General features: G+C 35.8%; 1 protein-coding gene across 3 annotated transcripts in view; it reads left to right on the top strand.

Moving 5' to 3' along the window:
- The window catches only part of NKAIN2 (sodium/potassium transporting ATPase interacting 2), a 1,356,778-nt gene that overhangs the window by 766,855 nt on the left and 569,667 nt on the right, over positions 1 to 20,256 (top strand). The gene's annotated exons all lie outside the window — the stretch shown is intronic.

The following is a 20,256-nucleotide window of genomic DNA, read 5'->3' as shown; positions in this document are numbered from 1 at the left end:
TTTAATTCAGACATTGTCTCAATAAAGTTACACTAGATGGTGCAGTGCAGTGGAGAGAGCACTTACTTTCTATTAACAGTGTCTGAGTTCAAATCCTAAATTAGCCACTTCCTACCTCTGTGACCATGAGCAGATTATTTAATCTGTCTGTGCCTCAGTTTCCTCATCTATAAAATAAAGGGATTTGACTATCCTCTGAGATCTCTTTTGGTTCCACATCTATGTTCTTATGGTCCTTTCAATTAAAAAAATCTAGAATTTTACTTGAACTCACTACAGATGTTGCCTAACTCCTATACCTTCTCCTACTATAGTATTCTATAGCAGTAGAATTTCTATGATAGCCTACATCAAGGTTTCTCAAGGTGTGGTGTGGTGTGTGTGTGTGTGTGTGTGTGTGTGTGTGTGATAGATATCAGGTCAATCTAATGAAATCTATGGACCTATTCTTAGAATAATGTTTTTAAATTCATAAAATTACATGTATATATATATATGATTTTAAAGGAAACAAAATATGCTGAAATGTAATTACAATTTTTTAAAAAATAGTTCACCAATCCTAGGTTAAGAACAGTCCCCTATATTAGATGATCGAAGATAATTATTTTTAAATATTAAGTTGTTATGAGAATTTGGATGTGTGGTAAAAAAACCAGTAAGCTATCACCTAGTTAGTTAGTGGTCACTCTTCTGTAAGAAGCCTCGATGCACTTAGCTAGCCTTCAAAAAGTGCAGTGTCACTGAGATGGAATTTTTAGATGATAGCTGTTATCATCCCATATGCCTACCCATTCCTGTCTATAAAATACTAATGAAAATTACCCATGAATACATCCATGGCACCCTTGATGAATGAATATGAGAAGGATACAGTTGGATTTTTACAGACTTTGAAATCAAATCATTTCTTCACAGTCTCAATCTATCAAGGTATAATCAATCAAACAATAAGTTTTTGTTATATGTCCACCATGTTCCAGGTACTAACTAGGTAGAGTAGATACAAAAACAATGCTGACATGACTAAAAGAGTTCATATATCAAAAGAGAAAGCAATTATAATATATATAAAATAAACATAATTCTTTTCTTTTTTGATTTTTTTTAAAGAGGGCAATTGGGGTTAAGTGACTTGCCCAAGGTCACACGGCTAGTTTTTATGTTAAGTTTCTAAGCCGGATTTGAACTCAGGTCCTCCTGACTCCAGATCCATTATTCTATTCACTGAACCACCTAGCCGCCCCAGAATTCTTTTCTTTGTAGGGGTAGGGGAGGTGAAGTGCTAGCAGCTGAGGGAGGTGTGGGAAAGGAAGTCTCAGGCATTTGATATGGACTAGGAATTTCAAGAGGTACAAATACTGAGACAGTGAATTTTTCAGTCAGGGGTAGTGGTGGGAAGAAAAGGAGTGAAATGTCAGATGTATAAAATAGTGAAAAGTCCAGTGTGAAGATGATAAGATTGTGCTTTGTCTTTTTACCCTCTGATTATAGAAAAACTTTTCACCTAATTTATTAAAATGTTCCCTTAAAGTCTGTCCCTAATCAAGTTATCTCCCTATGCATATGTTAAGATCATGTAAAATTTCATGACAGATGTTACCAGGGAGATGGCTTTGTTCAAAGATCTGCTAACACTAGCATCAAGCAGGGCATCAAAGAGACAGCTATATGCTCATCAGCAGTGTCATGGGCAATCTCACCCTCAGAGTTCTGACAGAAGAAGGATGCTCTGTCATTGTAAGAGTTCTATAGATGATTCTAATTTTTGGAAGCATTATATTGGCAAAATCAAGCTCCAGAAAAACTACAGTATGGTCCGTTGTCCCTCAAAAGAGAGTGTTTTGGCAATTCCTTTTGGAAATATAAAATTAAAGAAGAGCATAGAGCAAATTATGGAACACAGGTGGATGTCACTGAGTTCATCAATGTTTATATTTTGGACAGATGCTAGCAAGAAATGGTAATTTGTGGTCAGATTTGAGTATGAGGAAGATAGATTTGGGAAATTGAACAATTGAACGATACTTTCACTTATATCAAGTTTCCCCCTTTCATGAAGATATCCATGAACACTCAAAAGAGCATATATTTAGAGCTGATGGAGACCTTAGAGATTATGTGGTCCAGTGCTTTGATGCTGCATGTAAATAGATGTTGGTAGAAACTCATGTCCTCGAGAAGATGGATATTTCCCACTTTACTGAGTGCTTGAAAGACTTAGCCTGTCCTACTTCTTTAAAGAGTATGAAGAGGGAGGACATCCTCATGGGAGGCAATGCCATTGGATTAAGAGAAAATGGGAAATGGGAGAAAAGGGAATAAGGGGATGAAACCAACCCATTTCATCATAGCCTAACTAGCTCCATGACTGTCATTACATTCAGATATTTGCATGCCTCACTGCTTCAGCTAGCCACCACCACTAAAAGTGTGGGTAAAGATAGTAAGAGAGCCAAGCACCGAAAGTGAGAGACATACTCCAGACCCAGCAACAAGTTCACTGTAGACCAAAGAGATGAGTGAGAGACTGAGAGCAACAAAAACCACATAGAGAAGCGCTGGCTAGGTGGCACAGTGAATAAAGCACTGGCCTTGGAGTCAGGAGGACCTGAGTTCAAATGTGGCCTCAGATACTTAACACTTACTAGCTGTCTGACCTTGGGCAAGTGACAACCCCAATTGCCCTCCAAAAAAAAGCAAAAAACAAAACATGTAGAGTTGCTGTGGAAGTAGAAGCAAAGCTGAAACAATATCACAAACAGTAAACTCTGGAGCCCATACTCTGATTTTGCTTAATTTACCCAAAAGGGCAGAGATTGTGATTTCATTTCCTCTCTCACTTATGCCTCCCCAGGAGAACATATATTCTTTTCAGATTTCATCTTTGATTCCTTAAAGCTCATCTTACATTTCAGTTCACCATCTGAAAGCTGAATTAAGATAATTCTTTGGATAAAATTGCATTGCTGGTCTGTATATGTTTCCTTTGCTTAAAGGCAACAATCAAAAGAAGAGATTTTATACTGCATGTATACACACATATGTATATTGTTTATATATTTCTATCAGAGAGGAGAAAGAGAATGAAAAAGGAAGAAATGAAAGAGAAAAACAGAAAGAGATAGACACACAGACAGACAGGCAGAGGGAGAGATGAGAGAGAGACAGAGAGAGAGAGAGAGAGAGAGAGAGAGAGAGAGAGAGAGAGAGAGAGAGAGAGAGAGAGAGAGAGATTTGTCTTTCTAATCGTTGTGATATCAGCTCTTGACTCAGGATGAACCAAAGATATTTTATTGATTCATTTTTTTATATAATTTCTCAGAAGCAGAGAAGATCAAATGCATCTGAATCTTGACTATTCTGGATATAGAATAAGCCCAATGATTTTTTGTTGAAGACTGCAGTCTAGTGTGCAAATTGTGCCTCAGACCATTTACCTATTTCTACAGTTCCTTCCCAAATCAGATTAAAAATGAAACCCATTCCCCTGGTGAGGTGGAGTGAAAGATACAGATTACAGGGAATGTCACAGTCCTAAAGGAGGAAATAGAAACAACTATACTGCTCACATATAAGTTTGGAAGCTAGATAAGAGGGAGTAACTAGTTTTCATGCTCCCCAATTTTTACCTTCTATTCCACATACTGCTAGAAGGATGAAGCTACTATGGTGCATATCAACCTGATCCCTTTAATTCTTGAAGCCTCTCCCAAGGCCTTTATCACACCTTCTGATGTAATTGCTTTCACAATTTTTTTTTCTCCTACTGTCTGCTTTTAATAGGGTTTTTTTTTTCTTTTCCTGGATCCTCATTCCATTATTCTTGTCTTTTTTTTTCATCCCTATCAGCCAATTGACCTGTAGCATTTTCCTAATCCTTTCTAATTTATTGTTTCTAATACCTATGGAACTTGGTAAGTTTGTTATAAGGTTAAAATGAGATAATAAAGCACTTTGCATATTTTAAGTGTCATATGAAGAGTAAAGTGTTAGAGCCAGTTTCTGAGTCCAGGTCCTAAGATTCCATATACCAGAAACTATACTAAGATGAGATCATACTGTAAATAATAGTGTTCACAAGTTTTCAATAGGAGTATTTAATATGCTTGGGAGAAGAAACTCTTTGTAAGCATTTTAGAATTTTAGAATCAATTATTCAATAGTGACCACAAATATATTAAAGCAGCTGTTAGATAATTTTTCTGCTCTCTTCTCCTAGCAACTCCCACCCCATTTTTATCTTCAGAGTTCAGAGTCATTAAAGACTTTTGATGTTTTTGTAATAGAAATCTGACAATAATATGCCTGATACATTAGAAGGTGGGAGAATTAGACATTTTTTATGGATATTTGTTGCTTCATTTGACTAAAAAAAATGGTTATTCGAGGTAACTATACAAATGATATTTACCCATATAGAGGCAATAAATAAAATAAAATAAAATAATATTTTTAAATGAATGCTTCTTTTTGGGCAGCAAAGGATGCAGTCTATAATAGTCCATAGTTCAACAAATAGTATATCATTAAATGCAAAGCAATGAAAAGGAAATGGGGCATATGGCCCAGCTATATCTCTTTTCTGATTCACAGTTGCTACTAAATATTGTAATCATCTAATTTTTGTTGTAATCTGTTTGCTAATTAAAATTAAAGATGGCACCCTGCCCTCTGATAAACCTATTTAAAATATTTAATAAAGCATGATATTAGTAGCTTTTGATGTGACCTATAAACTAGGAAGGAGGTAAAAGGGTGAGAATGACTCACAAGCATGGACAGGATATAGTTTGTTTTTTCTTCATTACCGTAGGTAATCTGCTGGAGGAATGAGAGCATAATGATCATTGCAGGACTCCTAAGTTTGGGGGAGTACTCATAGCTCCCATAGTAAATACAGTTATGGAAATTAGGGGATTTTTCATAAACTGACATCTTCTGATTCTGTGCTGAGAGCAGTTGCAGTGGGGTAAATTTCATGGTTGCTGCAGGGACCTTTTTTTATTCTGTACTTTTGATGAGAAAATCTCCAGTGACAGTTTCTCAAATCTTTGATTTGAATCACAAGTGAGAATTAGTTTGGTGTTCTCAATTAGTCCCCAGAAAGAAACCAATATTACACAATTTGGCACATATTGCAATTGTGGCTGATGTGATCCCTAGACTGCGACATTGAGTCGAGTTAGTACTAAGGTGTGCTAGTGTAGGGAGGCCTTATGGGACTTCAGAACCACAGCCTGCACATGGAAGCACTCCATCTCCTGCACTGTGGTTTTATGAGCACTAAAATTAATCCATTAAACACTTTTTATAACCATCCCCCCATTACTTCCTTTTTTTTACTCATTTATATAGTATGTTAACTGCGACATCATAGTGTGCTGGATAATGAGACCAGTTCTTCTTGTCTTTTCTCTCTCTTTCCCCCTTCCCAAGCAAGAAAACATGCTTAGTTTAATTTTGCCAAATAGCTATTGCTGCTGAACATTTTTTCTCTCTAAATTTCCCCTTCCCCAAATTGCCTAGAGGCAAAACTTTACAAAGATAGCCATAGTATCATCTAATTGAGATAATGGATGTTGCCAGCCAGACTTAGAAAATGTAAACTACTCTATCTGGGTAAGTAATTAATTGCTTGTGAAAATAATGAGAAGGAGCCTTTGCATTAATATACTACTCATCCAGAAAAGATCATTTTATTTTTCTCTGACTGACTCAGGGGTTCACTAACTTAGTCTGATCATACATCTGATTAGTTATTCTGCTGTTCAGGAAACTATGTTGCCTACAGTGATCAAAGGCCAAACACTTCAGTCTGCTATTCAAAGGAGTCTTCAGCTTGGATCCAACTTTTCCTGCCTTATCTCAAGCATTTACACCTGTGACTCATCCTGTTCCCCACTTTGGGGAAAATGTCTTCCCAGTTCTCCTTCATACTCATGCTCATACCTTTAAGGTTACTTTAAATGGCATAAATCTCAGAAGCCTTCTGAGATACCCAACTCAACAGTGACTCTTCCCTAATCTGATATTATATCAAATCACATTGTGTTTATTTCTATTATGGATTTATATTCTAATTTTATCACATTTATATGTCTTATCACTGTTGTTGTTCAATCCTGCCCAACTGTTCATGATCCCATTGGGTTGTCTTACCAAGATATTGGACTGGTAAACCATTTCCTTCACCCCTGAATTAAGAGAAACAGGGAAAGTGACTTTCCCAAGATCACACAGCTAGTAAGTGTCTGGGGTTGGATTTGAACTCAGGTCTTCCAGACTCTGGGCCTGGTATTCTATACACTGTACCAACTAGCTGCCCCTACTATATGACATATAGTACATGCTTAATAAATGTTTACTGATGGATTAGTAGTATTAGAGAATTTCCTCAGGGCAGTAAGAGGTTAAATAACTTGTCTCATCATATAGTTAGTATGTAGCAAAGACAGAAGGTCAGCTAGGTAGTGAATTGGACAGAGTGCCAAACCTAGAGTCAAAAGGACCTGAATTCAAATATGGCCTTACATACTTTCTTGCTATGTGACCCTGGGTAAGTCACTTAGCTCTGTTTGCCTCAGTTTCCTCATCTATGAAATGAACTGGAAAAGGAAATGGCTGCACCAATTCAGCATCTTTACTAAGAAATTCCTAAATGGGGTCACAGAGAGTCAGACATAACTGAAACAACTCAACAACAAGAAAGCAAAGGCTGAACTTGAACACAGGTCTTCTGCATTCCAAGGTCATTCCACCATGTGACTCAAGTACTGCATGCACATCATAGAAACTTAACAAATGTCTCATGAATGTCTAAGAAAAATGTACCAGTTCATATGTTTTCTCTAGTAAACATTGCATGTGTTGAAACAGATTTACAAAGGTCCTAAAATGTTTAAAGATTTAGATCACTTCCCTTCTTACTGCAAGCATTTAATTTTGGAATAATTCCATTCTATTGAGTATCAAATAAAATTGAAATGACTCTGGCAAGCAGCAGTGGAACCCCATTTGGAAAACATTATGATATAACCATGCTAAAAAACAAATGACTCACAAACCCTAACATTTTCACTGACAACTGTGGAATTATGGAATCTCTTGAAGTATGAAACCTAAAGAGGGAGGGGAATACAATAAATGCAGACTCAGAAACAAAGAAGAACATGTAATAGTTGTGACCATAAATTTATCAGTACTATAAAAAGCTCTCATAATAAGATATATGCAAATGACTAGAGAATGCATTACAAAATAAGGGAAAAAAACCTGGCCTCTGAATGTCATAATTCTCAGCAGGGTGCTTGCAATCTAAATTATTATATCATGTTTATAACTACTACATTTTGTGAATATTATCCTATTTAAGGCAAATAATAGAAAAAAGAATATAATCATAATATGTATACAGGATGTACTAGGGTGATAAGGAACAAGCTAACATCTCAAAAAATATTTCCATGTGTTTTTTGAGTCTCTATTTTAAAAGTTTATGTGTTCAATGTAAAGTGGGTTTTTCTTGTTTAATTTTGTTTCTTTAGTACCTTGAATTTTAAAAAAAATCTTCTGAATTGTCACAAAACAAAATTCCCTGAGTGCAAAATCCTTCGTAACCAAGTGTGCTGAACAACCTGTGAGTGCTGTGATTTTGATAAGACACATTTGAATGTATCCAACAATTAATTTTTCTATTTTGCAATAAATAAAATAAGATCCAAGGGTGTTTATATATTTTGGAAGAGTTACAAAAAAGTTTTCAACATTTTGCTTTCTTAAACAACTTCTTCATTTAAAGCATCTCTAATCAAAACACTATTCAGATACTTTTGAAGTTCAGGTTGGACAAATGTTAAATAATAAATGCATAACAGAACCACCCAATTCTGAAGCAAATGAGAAAAGAAAATGTCAAATACTCAAATTATGTCTTAGGACCCTGAAAGAATTAGTGGATAAAATTCCTGAGATACTGTTGGTGATTAAAAAAAAACATTTTAGAAAATGGTATGGGGGCAGCTAAGTGGCACAGCGAATAGAGCACTGGCCCTGGAGTCAGGAGGACATGAGTTCAAATCCAACCTCAGACACAACACAAAACTAGCCTTGTGACCTTGGGCAAGTCACTTAGTTCCAATTGCCCTACCTTCCCCCCTCCAAAAAAAAAGCAAAAACAAAACAAAAACAAAAAAAATGGTATGGTACTAGGAGTGAATATAAGATTTTTTTTTTAATGAGAAAAAAAGGCAGAATCATCACATTGTAAATGAGTAAGTGAGCTTCATTTCATTTCCTAGGAATATTCTAGAACACATCAGTAGTTATTTAACAGGTTTGATTAACTGCCTATATATATATATATGTTCCAGGAAAAAGGATTTTTTTTTGTATTTAAGAAAAATAAGTGATAATCCCATAAATTAGCATAACCTCTTCCAGGGCAGAAGGCCAACTTCATTTCCTTTTTTGACGGTTCTCCTGAGTGGTGTATGAAGGTTGTGCTGCAAGCTTGATGTATGTGGATTACATAAAGAAATTTCCTAAAGTCTCCAGTGATATCCTTGTGGACTCCATAGAGTCCTGGAAGGTTGGATGATAGTATAATTAAGTGTATTTGGAATTGTTAAATTTCTGGACCCAAAAAATAGATGCAAAGGGATAACTATGACAAAAGTGGGAAGTCTCTGGTGGAAGGCTCGGGAAACTGAATATTTTTTTTCTGCACAATATTTTTAATCACTGACCATATGAAAGCATAGATATCATGCTTATTTGTAGATAACATAAATATTTGAGATATGGATAACATTAAATGACAACATGGATCAAAATTAACAATATAGTTTAATAGGTATGAACATAAATTGAATTTAAAAATTAATTATATGAATATGGAATGAGGTGTGAAAGAGCAGACAAAATTCATTTGACAAAGTCTTGGAATTTTGTTGTACTTCAAGCTCAATGTTTGTCAATAACAGCCCCAAAAATGTAGTGCAATTTTGGAATGTATTAATAGATTCAGAATGTCCATGTTAGGAAAGAGATTAGTAGCATTGTACTCTTCCAAGGTCACAAGTGGCACAGGTTATATAGATCTTTGGACCTGACATCAAGAAGACCCATGTTCAAATTCACTTACTCATAGACTTACTAGCTGTGTTATTCTGGGTAAGTAACTTAGCCTCTATCTACTGCAATTTCCTCATTTATGAAGTGAAGATAATAGAACCTACTTCCCAGGACCATTTTGAGGAGAAAATGAGATAATATTTGTAAAGCCGTTTGCAAGTATTGAAATGCTATATAAATGCCAATTATCAATATCGTCATCTTTATAATCTTCATACTATATTGGAGTGTTGCATTCTTTTCTGAGAATCAAATTTTAGGGAAAATACTGATAAATTATAGTATTTTCATAGAAACAAGTTGTAATGATAAAGAAAATTATAATATTCTGTATAATGACCAGTTGAAAGAAATAGGAATAATTAACCTAAATAAAAGGAGATGTGGGGTTGGATAGGGAATGATGGGTTGTTTGAATAACTATCATATGGAAGAAACATTAGATTTGTCTACCTTAACCCCAGAAATAGAACTAGGAACAATGGATAGGGCTTTCAGAGAGACAGAGTTGAGCTCTATGTAAGGAAGATCTTTCTAACATTTATAGCTGAGAGTTATCCAGAGTTAGAATGTGATACCTGGGAAGCAGTGGGAACAGAGCCTGGATAAGGCAACATTTCAGCAATGCTATAATGGGGGGAAGTATGCAAATACCATCTCAAATTGACGACTTGGGAGAGATGATTGTTAAAATTTCAGCTTGAGCATCTACACCTCAGAAATCAACATATGCTATAAATAAAGACCTGATTTGTTGATTGTCTGGAATTAAGAAAGTGCCTGTAAAAATGCACTTAAAACTTCACAGATGTCCACTGAACAATGCATAAGGTGGTTACTAATCAGAGGAGTTTCAATAAGTAGGGATTTATTTTATGGGAAAAAATAATTTTGAGCGCTGTATCTCAGGTGTTAGTGTTATGAAATTCCAAAGTAGATATATGTTTGATGAAAGTAATTTGTCCTCTTATTTTTGTTACTTTCATTCACTGCTTATTAAATATTGAAAAATAACAGGTACAGTTCAAAGGCATACTTTCTATATTGGTCATTCTGGTCCGTGACTCCCAACAGAAGTGGTAATGTTATGGTTATGAGATTTGAAGATCTTCCATGCCCCTTGAACTTGCTGATGTAGCAAGAAGGGGTGGGGCAAGAGGAAGCTGGAGCCAAGCTAGAGTGAGTGTGGTGACTGGAAGCATGGAGGCAGCAGCATCAGTGGCAGCGGCGGCATGTACTCCTTTTTTGTTTTTTGAGCCAGCCAGAATTTCTGCTAAGGGCTCCTGCTGAGGACTGCCAGGGATGGGAACTGTGAGGGGCCGGAGCTGCTGGGAGCGAGCTGCATGGACACTGAGCATTTGCCTTGAATGAGGAGAGGAGGACCTTTGCCTGAGGTGGCCTACTGTGTTTTGAAGGCTTGAGAATGTGGGTGTTTACTGCATTAACTACATGTGCCAACTATGGCTACTGTGATGGCTTTCACTTTCTGGTTTTGGGACTCAGTTTTCTGGTGTTTGAATAAATGTTATAGCTTTGTCCCCCATGTAGAGAGCCTGGTATATTTTGTGATTAATAACTATATCAGCATATTTATAATTATGGTAGGCATTGTGAATATTGCACTGTTGATACAGCATATTAGAGTAGTGGATTTGGAATCACAAGATCTGAGTTTGAATAATAGATCTGCCACCTTACCAGTCAAGCATCTTAACTTCTCTGACTTCCAATGTCCTTTCAAAAATAAAGGCGTTGGACAAAATAACCTCTAAATCCCTTACAGTTTTAAAACCATGATTCTATTTTCCAAATCAAAAAAATAAGGCTTGTGAGCTGAGAAAAGATATGCCTTTAGTAAAACTTCCATCAAAGGATTGATTCTGTCCTTGAAATTGGGACTATTGGGGAAAATAAGAGATTTATGTTCCCAACACCAATCCCTAGGCTCTTAAATGAGTTCCTTTGCTTCTAAAGAAGATTGAACCAGAAGATATAGATGGAATCTGGAATTTCCCAAGGTGAAATTTGTTGTAGTTACTCAGTCATTTCAGTCATGTGTGATACTTTATGAACCCATGTGAGTTTTTCTTGGCAAAGATACTGGAATGGTTTGCTATTTCCTTTTCCTGCTCATTTAACATATGAGGAAATTTAAGCAAACATGGTGAAGTGGCTTGCCTAGAGTCACACAGCTAGTAAGTGTCTGAGGTCAGATTTGAACTGAGGAAGATGAGTCTTCCTAACTTTAGGCCTGGTATTCTCTCCACTGTCTCACCTAGATGCCCCTATAAGTGGAATGGAAACCCCTTATTCCATCTTTGTCAGTAAATACCCAGTGCCTAGCAATTGTCTTACTCAAAGGAGACACAACAAATTCTAGTTAGTTTATGTAGGTATATACTCCTGAGAAGAGTGGCAGGTACCTTAGGAAAAACATGAAGGATTTAAGAGCATGAAGAAACAAAAAGAGTTGGAGGCTATTGGTATTTGGTTGGGAAGCACAGAAAGATAAGGAAAGAGGGGACATGGGGAATGATAAAGGTTGGGAACACTGAAAACTAATAGTAAATTTTCCTAACTTATGAAGCTGCTTAATATTGGTCCTGCCAAGTTGAATATCAAATCAGCTTCTATTTAGCCGCATACACATATCCATGTAAAATAAATAATACAATTTCTTTTTATCCCAATATGATTAAATTTTGTTTGAAAAGTGACTGCTTATTAAGATTAACATAAAACCCTTGAATCTACATTTTCAAAGTACAGAAGGGACATTTTTGTTGTTGTTTTTCAATCTATTGCCCATTTTTTTTAGTTTTATCAATTTAAAATGCTTTTAATGTTCATGATGGATAAATGTTAGGCATAGCCTCATAGAAGGAAATACATTAATACATTAAAGATGAGCTCTAAAATTCCTTGTGAGCAAGGAGTATTATCTCTGGATGGATGCATTATGTATTTTTATAAAAATTAATGCTTACTTGGTTCATATTTTCTACTCTGGAAGTTTCTCCCTTTCTTATTTTTATTTTTTAAAAAACACAATACTATTGGAATTAGTACTATCTATTGTGGAACAAGATTTCATCTTTTTGGAAATTGTAGCAGTAATAATAGTAGTAGTATTAGTAGTGAGGAATTGGTAGTGGTGGGGGGATGGAGGAGGAAGAAGAAGAAGAGGAGGAGGAGGAGGAAGTCATCATCATCATCATAGTAATGTTACTAGTAACACTGGGAGACATTTATTGGCATTGCCGGTTACCATTTTAGCTCTTTCAAAGAAAAATTTCCATAAAAGCTAAGAAATAAGACTTCATTATCACTATTTGTAAAGATATATTCCTGTTCATCCACAGCTGTTGTTTACACAGTTAGTATTTACTATTAATTATTTTTAATCTCTGAGTTGCTTTTGTTCAATTCAATTTAATTCATTGAATACTTATTGAACACAATATCTGCAATGAATTGTATTAGGCACTATAAAAGGATGAAGACTGGAAAGAATATGTACTTAGCTTATAATTTATAATTTAGTATAAGGGAAAAGCTGGGGAAGGTAACTCCTTGTATCAGTGTTGGTAACTTATTTGTAATTTGTAGCTTTAGAGTATTTCCCAGAGCAGACATTAAGTTCATTGTTCAGACACAAATAGCCTGAATGTATCAGGGGATAACCTTGAACCTATGTCTTTCTGCCTCCAAGGATGGCTGTCTACCCATTAGGTCATTCTGAGAGAAAAAAAGACAAATGTAAAATACAATCCATGTCCTCAAGAATGTTCCATTCTGATAGAAATATTGTCATAGTTGTCGCTCTTTGGAGAGATCTGATGATTCTACTTGCTGTGTTGCTGGTGCTTAGTAAAGCCATATCTTGGAAAAGTTGCCACTTTTTAATGGTGATTATAAATGAATTCTCTAACTCTATTTGAGTTGCTGATACTTTCCCAGTATCTTTCTCACCCTAGAAGATGCATTTCCCATGATTCCCCACAGTCTTTTAACCCTAGAAGATCCTAGTGTGAATGTCCTCTGTGGCATTCTCACCCTAGAAAATCTCCCCACCCCTTCTTCTGACTGGTCAGTTCCTCCCCGAAGTTCTATTTTAAGGAAGGGTCCAGAATGTCAATTACTCACACTTTTCAGTTTCCTCTCCTGACTCTATTGACTTCTTTCTTCACCTGCCTCTCCCTCCCTCTCCCAACTTCTCCCCACTTTTCAACTTATTTTTCTGTGTTATCTTCCCCTCTTAGAATGTAGGAAAATTGAAGACCAGGACTATCTTTATGTTTGCTTTTATTTGTCTTTCCAGCTCTTAACATAATTCCTGGCACATAGTAAGTATTTAATGTGTTTTTTTTTCACTTGGCTTGGTATGTCCTAACATGTCCTATGTGCTTTTAAGACTAAGTGCAACTTGTTGATACATTTGGTATGTCATTAGCAGGAGTATGGAATAAATCTGTCACTCTCATTCCAACCTTCAGGACTATGCACACCTGCAGTGTCCCCAAAAACCTCCAAATCCTGCCATTGCACAATGAGATGATCAATGAGACACCACACTTTAGGCCTTATATTCCTGATGCTTTTCCTATTGTTTGATAAGCAGAAGATAGAGTTGGTGCTAAGAAGAAAGTCTTCTTGGCACATTGTTACTGATATTCTATCCTGTGCACTATGATTGCTTTGCTCTGTATTTGGCCATCACCATGAGCATATAGATAAAGCTCATTCATGACAATCATCTCACTATGGGATGATGTGTCTTTAATTAGTACATCCAGATCCTTGAAGAATTGTCCTTTCTCCTCATGTTCATTTCTCATAGTGGGTTGATAGATGCTAAAGCTAGTGGCAAAAGCATTTAAGGTTAACTGCTAGAGACAGACCTGGGAATGGTGAGACTTGAGCTGTCTAATAGTAAAGCCAACACATGATATTCATCTTGTATCTGGGGGATGATAGATACAGAAATTGTACTTGACACCAGTTTTTTTAGCTATCCCTTATAAGGAAGCCTGATGTTCATATAACAATGTCAGTTTCTTATCAAGTTGCTTTGAAAACAGTGCTTGCTGTGACAGAGAGACAGAAACAGAGAAGTGAGAGAGAGAGAGAGAGAGAGAGAGAGAGAGAGAGAGAGAGAGAGAGAAGAGCTATTTTCATCTGCTCATGGCAGTCTGCTATTACTTGACACACTGACTATATTGTTAATATGTGAGTTTTAATTTTAGCATCCTATAGATAAGATGCACCAGTTGTGTCATATTCTGGAAAAATGTCTGTAGGTGTGGTATGAAATGTTTGGGGGGTTTTTAGCTCCTTTCCTATTTGGAATATATAGCGATCAGACATTTCAAGTGATGCTGAGGAGTGGGTTAACCTCTTCAACAAGTGAATAAATGATGCCCTGGACTGCTGACTAGTAAAAAGGATTTTTGTATTGAGCCATCTCACCAACAACAGGATACATTTGAGTAGTTCACTGATTGCGGGTCATAGATGTGCACTGAGGCATTCCTATATGTGGTAGCATACATTTCGAGATAGTTCCTTGAGAGAAGAGATCAGGTTTTCATCAACATCTAGCAAAGTACTTACACATAGTAAATCCTTAATAAATACTTGTTGACTGAATAACTAAGGAATGCATCCATTGGTTATATAGAAGATAGACTGTGTGTGGCAATACCTGTTGTATCCTCATCTACTGCCAAAATAAATACTCACACCTAGTAGAGTGTAAGTTCCATGAGGGCAAGGGCTGTTTTCCTTTCTCTCTTTGTGTCCCCAGTACTAACACAATGCCCAGCACATAATGTTTGCTTAATAAATACTTTCTGAATTAAATTCTCTGTTCATATTCTTAAAGTCTTTGGCATAAAGTGGCTACTGTTAAAGGTAATTGAACTTCATTGTTATGTGCAATTGATGTGGGTTTGGAGGAAGTCGGTGATGAATGACAGACAACAGTGGTGGCTAAAGTGCCGAGATCAGTCATTTATTATAGCTATGGGGAAATATAGGAAATTGGATTCTGATTTCCCTTAAGGGAGAAAAGCAACAATTTTATTTGCATTTATAGTGCTTAGCATAGTACCTGGTACATTCTAAGTGCTATATAAATTACTGCTATTTTAAAATTATTATTAGTGTTATTATCATAACCAGAAAGTATAATGTAAAAATATTAATTTTTAGCCAGACATTAGTACATTTCAGACTTTTCTATCCCCTTATTTAGATTATGTCTACTTTTAATATAAAAGTAAACATTTTGTGTTTATCACCCAACTTTAAGGCAATAGTAGTATTATGTTTTCATTATCACATTCATAGAATGTTAATGCTTAAAAAAAAAGATCGTAGAGGTCACTCAGTTCAATTTTCTAACTTATAAATGAGGAAACTGTGACCCAGAGGCATGAAGTGATTGGTCTAAACTAATACCACAGTTAATCTCCTTACAGTACACTAACTCTTTATTTAAATTAGCAAACATAACACAATCAAAATGGCATGCTGGAATTCAGAGGGCTACAGTATTGACTATAGATGGCTTTCGATATTTATCAGAGGGAAGCTTCCCCCATCTTTGAAAGATTTATGATTAAGGCAATTCAGTTATCTACTCTTTTTCCAATCCACATAAGAGTTGAAGCAAGTGCTTTACTGTAACTCTGTATTGAATCAATACATGATTTAAAGAACTATTGAATATGGAAAGAGAAGAGAAACGCAGCAATTCCTCATCTCCTGGATGCATGAGCCAAAAATTGTGTGAAAAGCTAATTGATGGGTAGTTCCTATTTTAATAATTTTTCATGTTTTTTCCCCTTTCACCAAAGCACAACAAATACAAGCTGAAAGGGAACTTCTACATGACTCGACCCATTTCTGTTTGTGATAGAGCTCTATAAATTGTGTACATGGCTTGAAAGATTTATCTTTATGATTCTGCCCTCCCCCCCCCCCTTATCAAGGCTGCTCAAGCTACTCAGTATCTAGGATTGTGTGCTTCATTGGATGTTGTGACAGAAACTCACCATGTGATTGCCAAGAATGTAGCAGGGCTTAGGTGGGAGGAGAGATGTGTTTGCTTGGTGGAGTATGAACTGCATTTCCCCCCTTCATTTGCTTTAGTCATCTTGCTTATCCTTGCCACTCTGTTTTCTTGATTATTATATGTAGTACATAGATAGATAGATAGATGGATGGATGGATGGATGGATGGATGGATAGATAGGTAGATAGGTAAGTAGGTAGGTAGATAGATGATAGAGATAGATAGATAGATAGATAGATAGATAGATAGATAGATAGATAGATAGATAGATAGATAGATAGATAGATAGATGGATGGATGGATGGATGGATGGATGGATGGATGGATGGATGGATGGATGGATGGATATGGATATGGATATGGATATAGAAATAAATATAGATATGTCTTTGGTACCTGGTGGCCAAAATTTATTGTTTCCTCATTCTTACATGGTTATCTGGATGAGAAAATATGCATGCTGCAGTGAGATAAAATCCCAAGCAAGGCAATTGCTATAGTAATGTAACATGGATGGTATAGAGTCTATCCTGATCCCAGGACAACTTGGATAGGCTTGCATACGTTTACTAATAAATTGCTTTACATCTGAAAATAATTTCCCTAATGCAATCTCTATGGTTGAAAAAGGTGGTATTTAGCATTTAATTAAGTAATACAAACTTTTCCCCACTAGGGTGAAAGTCATCTGTAGTTTCTGGCAAGTAGTGAATACCCCAGACTGGGTGATCGGGAAGAGGTATGACAAACGATAAGGAAAAAAGTCAACCAGCCCCAAACAGCCAAAATATAGGATGGAACAATAGAAAGGGCACGGGATAAGATTCAGAAGACCCAAGTTGCATATATTTCATTTGATATCACCAAGTAAATAACGCCTTTTCCATTTTTTGAAGATGCTTCTCACAATACTTCTAGGTTTTATTGATTAAAATCTTCTTTTGAGCAGATATGACCTGTACAAAAATTTCATTTCAGTGGAAAGACTTCACCCCTACTGCATGCTATAAGTAGGATTAAGGTTCTGCTTAAGGACATGGAGGTTTTGCCCTAATCATGGAAGTCAGCAGAAAAAAAAATGTTCCATGAAAGGCATAATCTGCCACAGTGTAAGCTGACTGGTTTCTTATTATACTTTTTAACTCGATGCTTTTCATACAAAAATTGAAAAATTTAGATGAAATTAGCAGTGGCAAAGAGAGGTGAAAATAGAACCAATGACTATGCCCTGTCAACAGAAAAGATACCTTTTCAGGTGGCACTGTGGCTAAAGACATGGGTTATCCTAATAATCCCAGAATTATTGACTGAAATCCATGCACTCCACCCCAACATAGAGGGGCATTTTGGGTGATGATGCTTTTGGTTTTCACTCTGTTAAGTATCATTCATTGATGGTGGATCATCAAATAGCTGATTTAGTTTGGTGAATTTGACTATATGGATATGTGTGTTTATCTTTCTTGTTATGGTAATAAATATAAAAGATATAAAGCATTTTCTTCTTATTCAATAACTCCAGTTGTGTCTTACTATTCATGACCATATTTGGGGTTTTCTCGGTGAAGATATTGGAGTGGTTTGCCATTTTCTTTTCCAATTCATTTTATAGATAAGGAGACTGGGGAAAGCAGGATTAAGTGACTTGCGCAGGGTCATACAGCTAGTAGGTGTTTGAAGACAGATTTGAATTCAAGAAAATGAGTCTTTCTGAGTTCAGGCCCAGTACTTTATCCACCTAGCTGCCCAAAGGACTTTCTTTGTTTGTTACCAAAGACTCCCTTAGGTAGGTCCTGTCAATTTTACAGGTAGATGAGAGGGTTCAAAAGACTGGAAACTAGCATTCATCCTAAGATTTTGCTCACAAGAAATAATTTCATACATATATTCTGACAAGAAACCAATAAGACAACTACCAAAATTAATATAGATTAAAAAACAACTTGTAATTTCATTGATATGGAAAAAATCCTCCATCAATACAGGCAGACAAATGGTCTGTCACTGACCTTTGTACACTTCCATGACTTGACACCAAGACTGATCTTAATAACTGCTTTTTGTATCCATGCTCTTTCACACCTGGAACTCCCCAGATTCACAGAAATACCTTATAGCCATATAAAAATTCAGCATTACCACCAAGGTTTAGAGGTATATGAAATGTAGATCAAATTTTTTTGAACTGAATGTTCTTCATTTCTTCTTTTTATGTACCTATTCAAGGAGACAGGAAATATTGAAATCCTGAGATAGTAAAGAGATTATTATTTTTGTTGCATACCATTGCACTCTCATTATCCCATTATAAAATATAATTCACAGGTCTTCACTAAAGATAACTCTACCAGTTAAATGTGGGCTCCTTGAAAGGAAGGACTTTAAAGTTTTCTCTTTACAGCCTCTGCCAAGGACAATGCCTAATACATAATAAACATTTAGCAGATGTTTGTTGAATGCTTAAATATGTATTAGATACCCACATATGCTTGACAATTCAATGAGCATTTACTAAGTGCTCAATGAGTCTATATACCTATACATAGTGATAGAAATAAAAGACTCTCTAAGACTATTTATGACAGGATGAGTTTAAAAGTGAAAAAGTCATGTCAACATGATGCCAAACAAACATTTTGGTTAACATATTGATTAGATACCATGGATGCATTGACATAATGTACATGTTATAAAATATCTTTTTTTCTGTTATGGAATTTCCATTATATCTTATTTTCATGGAGTTAAAGGTGCTTTGCATTATAGGGAATAATTTTTGCAGTCTTTTGTGAAATAACTTAGATATTTAAAGTACCTCTGATCCAAATCTCTGCTTCTCTTTTCCTATCCCACTCCACAGACCCAAACATAATCACTGTAGGGAATGAGGTCGAATTAGCCTTTGGAAATCTAAAGTGGTGGTTTTAGAAACCAGCAAAGAATGTTTTGACATCTCCAGACTTAGATGAAGTATTTTTAGTTGAGAACATAGAAGAGAAACATGTCCGCCTATCCTTCCTCCCTTCCCCAACAGTGTTAGGATATGTATTTGACAATAACAGTTGCCCTAGGGATGGCTGTCAAAGTAGGTTCACTATCCTTGGTTATGTCATGGCTTTGTTCCACCCTAGATGGCAAAGAACACACTGATGATGTAGCAAGGGAATGCAATTCCTTGGTCTGTTGATTTGTAGGGCAGGAGGGCCGAATATATCATTTAAAGGATGCTACTTTTAAAAGTAACAACATCTTCTACTGAGATTCTAGAAATTAATTTATGAAAGGTTGGAGATTGTTTCACTTCATTCAAACAGTCTTGACTACGTATAAATTAAAATGTCTGTGGAGGAGGTGTTTGATATATAGTAAGTCCTTAATAAATACTCTATCTAGCTAACTAGCTAGTTACTTTGGAAGCAACATTGTAGTACAGTTTGATGGTGGCTTTTAAATCACCTGTTTCACTTGATCTCTTTAATGGATCATGACTTTCCAAATAAACTTGACAAATGTTTATTAAAAATCTAGTACATACAAAGGTAAAAAAATAATCCATATTGTTAAGAAACTTACACTTGATTTCAAGGAGATGCAATTATATATACACAGATAAATAAATATAAAATACATAAAGGAAATTCTGATTAATTTTTGCAAAAATAGTGGCATACTAAGCAAATTTGAAGGCAATACAAAGTTGAGAAGAGTTAAGTAACATACCAGGTGATTGAGTTAAAATCCAAAGAGAGCCTAACAAACTAAATAATAAGAAGTACTAGGTCTTGGCAGATTCAGGAAATCCTTTATAACAGTGAAAGACTATTCAAAAGTAGAATGGCCACCCTGAAAAGGCAATAGATTCCACATTATCAGACATATCCAAGTATAGACTGATGACTGCCTATGAGATATTGTTTTAGAGATTATTTCTTTGGGTAAATGAGTGGACAAAATGGCCACCAAAATCCAATTGAAATTCTGTGATTTGGGGGGCGGGTGTGTGTGTGTGTGTGTGTGTGTGTGTGTGTGTGTGTGTGTGTGTG

The sequence above is a fragment of the Petaurus breviceps genome, unplaced genomic scaffold, assembly GCF_028583685.1.
Source record: "Petaurus breviceps papuanus isolate PSGF00001 unplaced genomic scaffold, PetGlider_PUasm1.0 90977, whole genome shotgun sequence".
NCBI classification, from domain to species: domain Eukaryota; kingdom Metazoa; phylum Chordata; class Mammalia; order Diprotodontia; family Petauridae; genus Petaurus; species Petaurus breviceps.
This window is presented reverse-complemented; position numbering and strand designations above follow the sequence as displayed.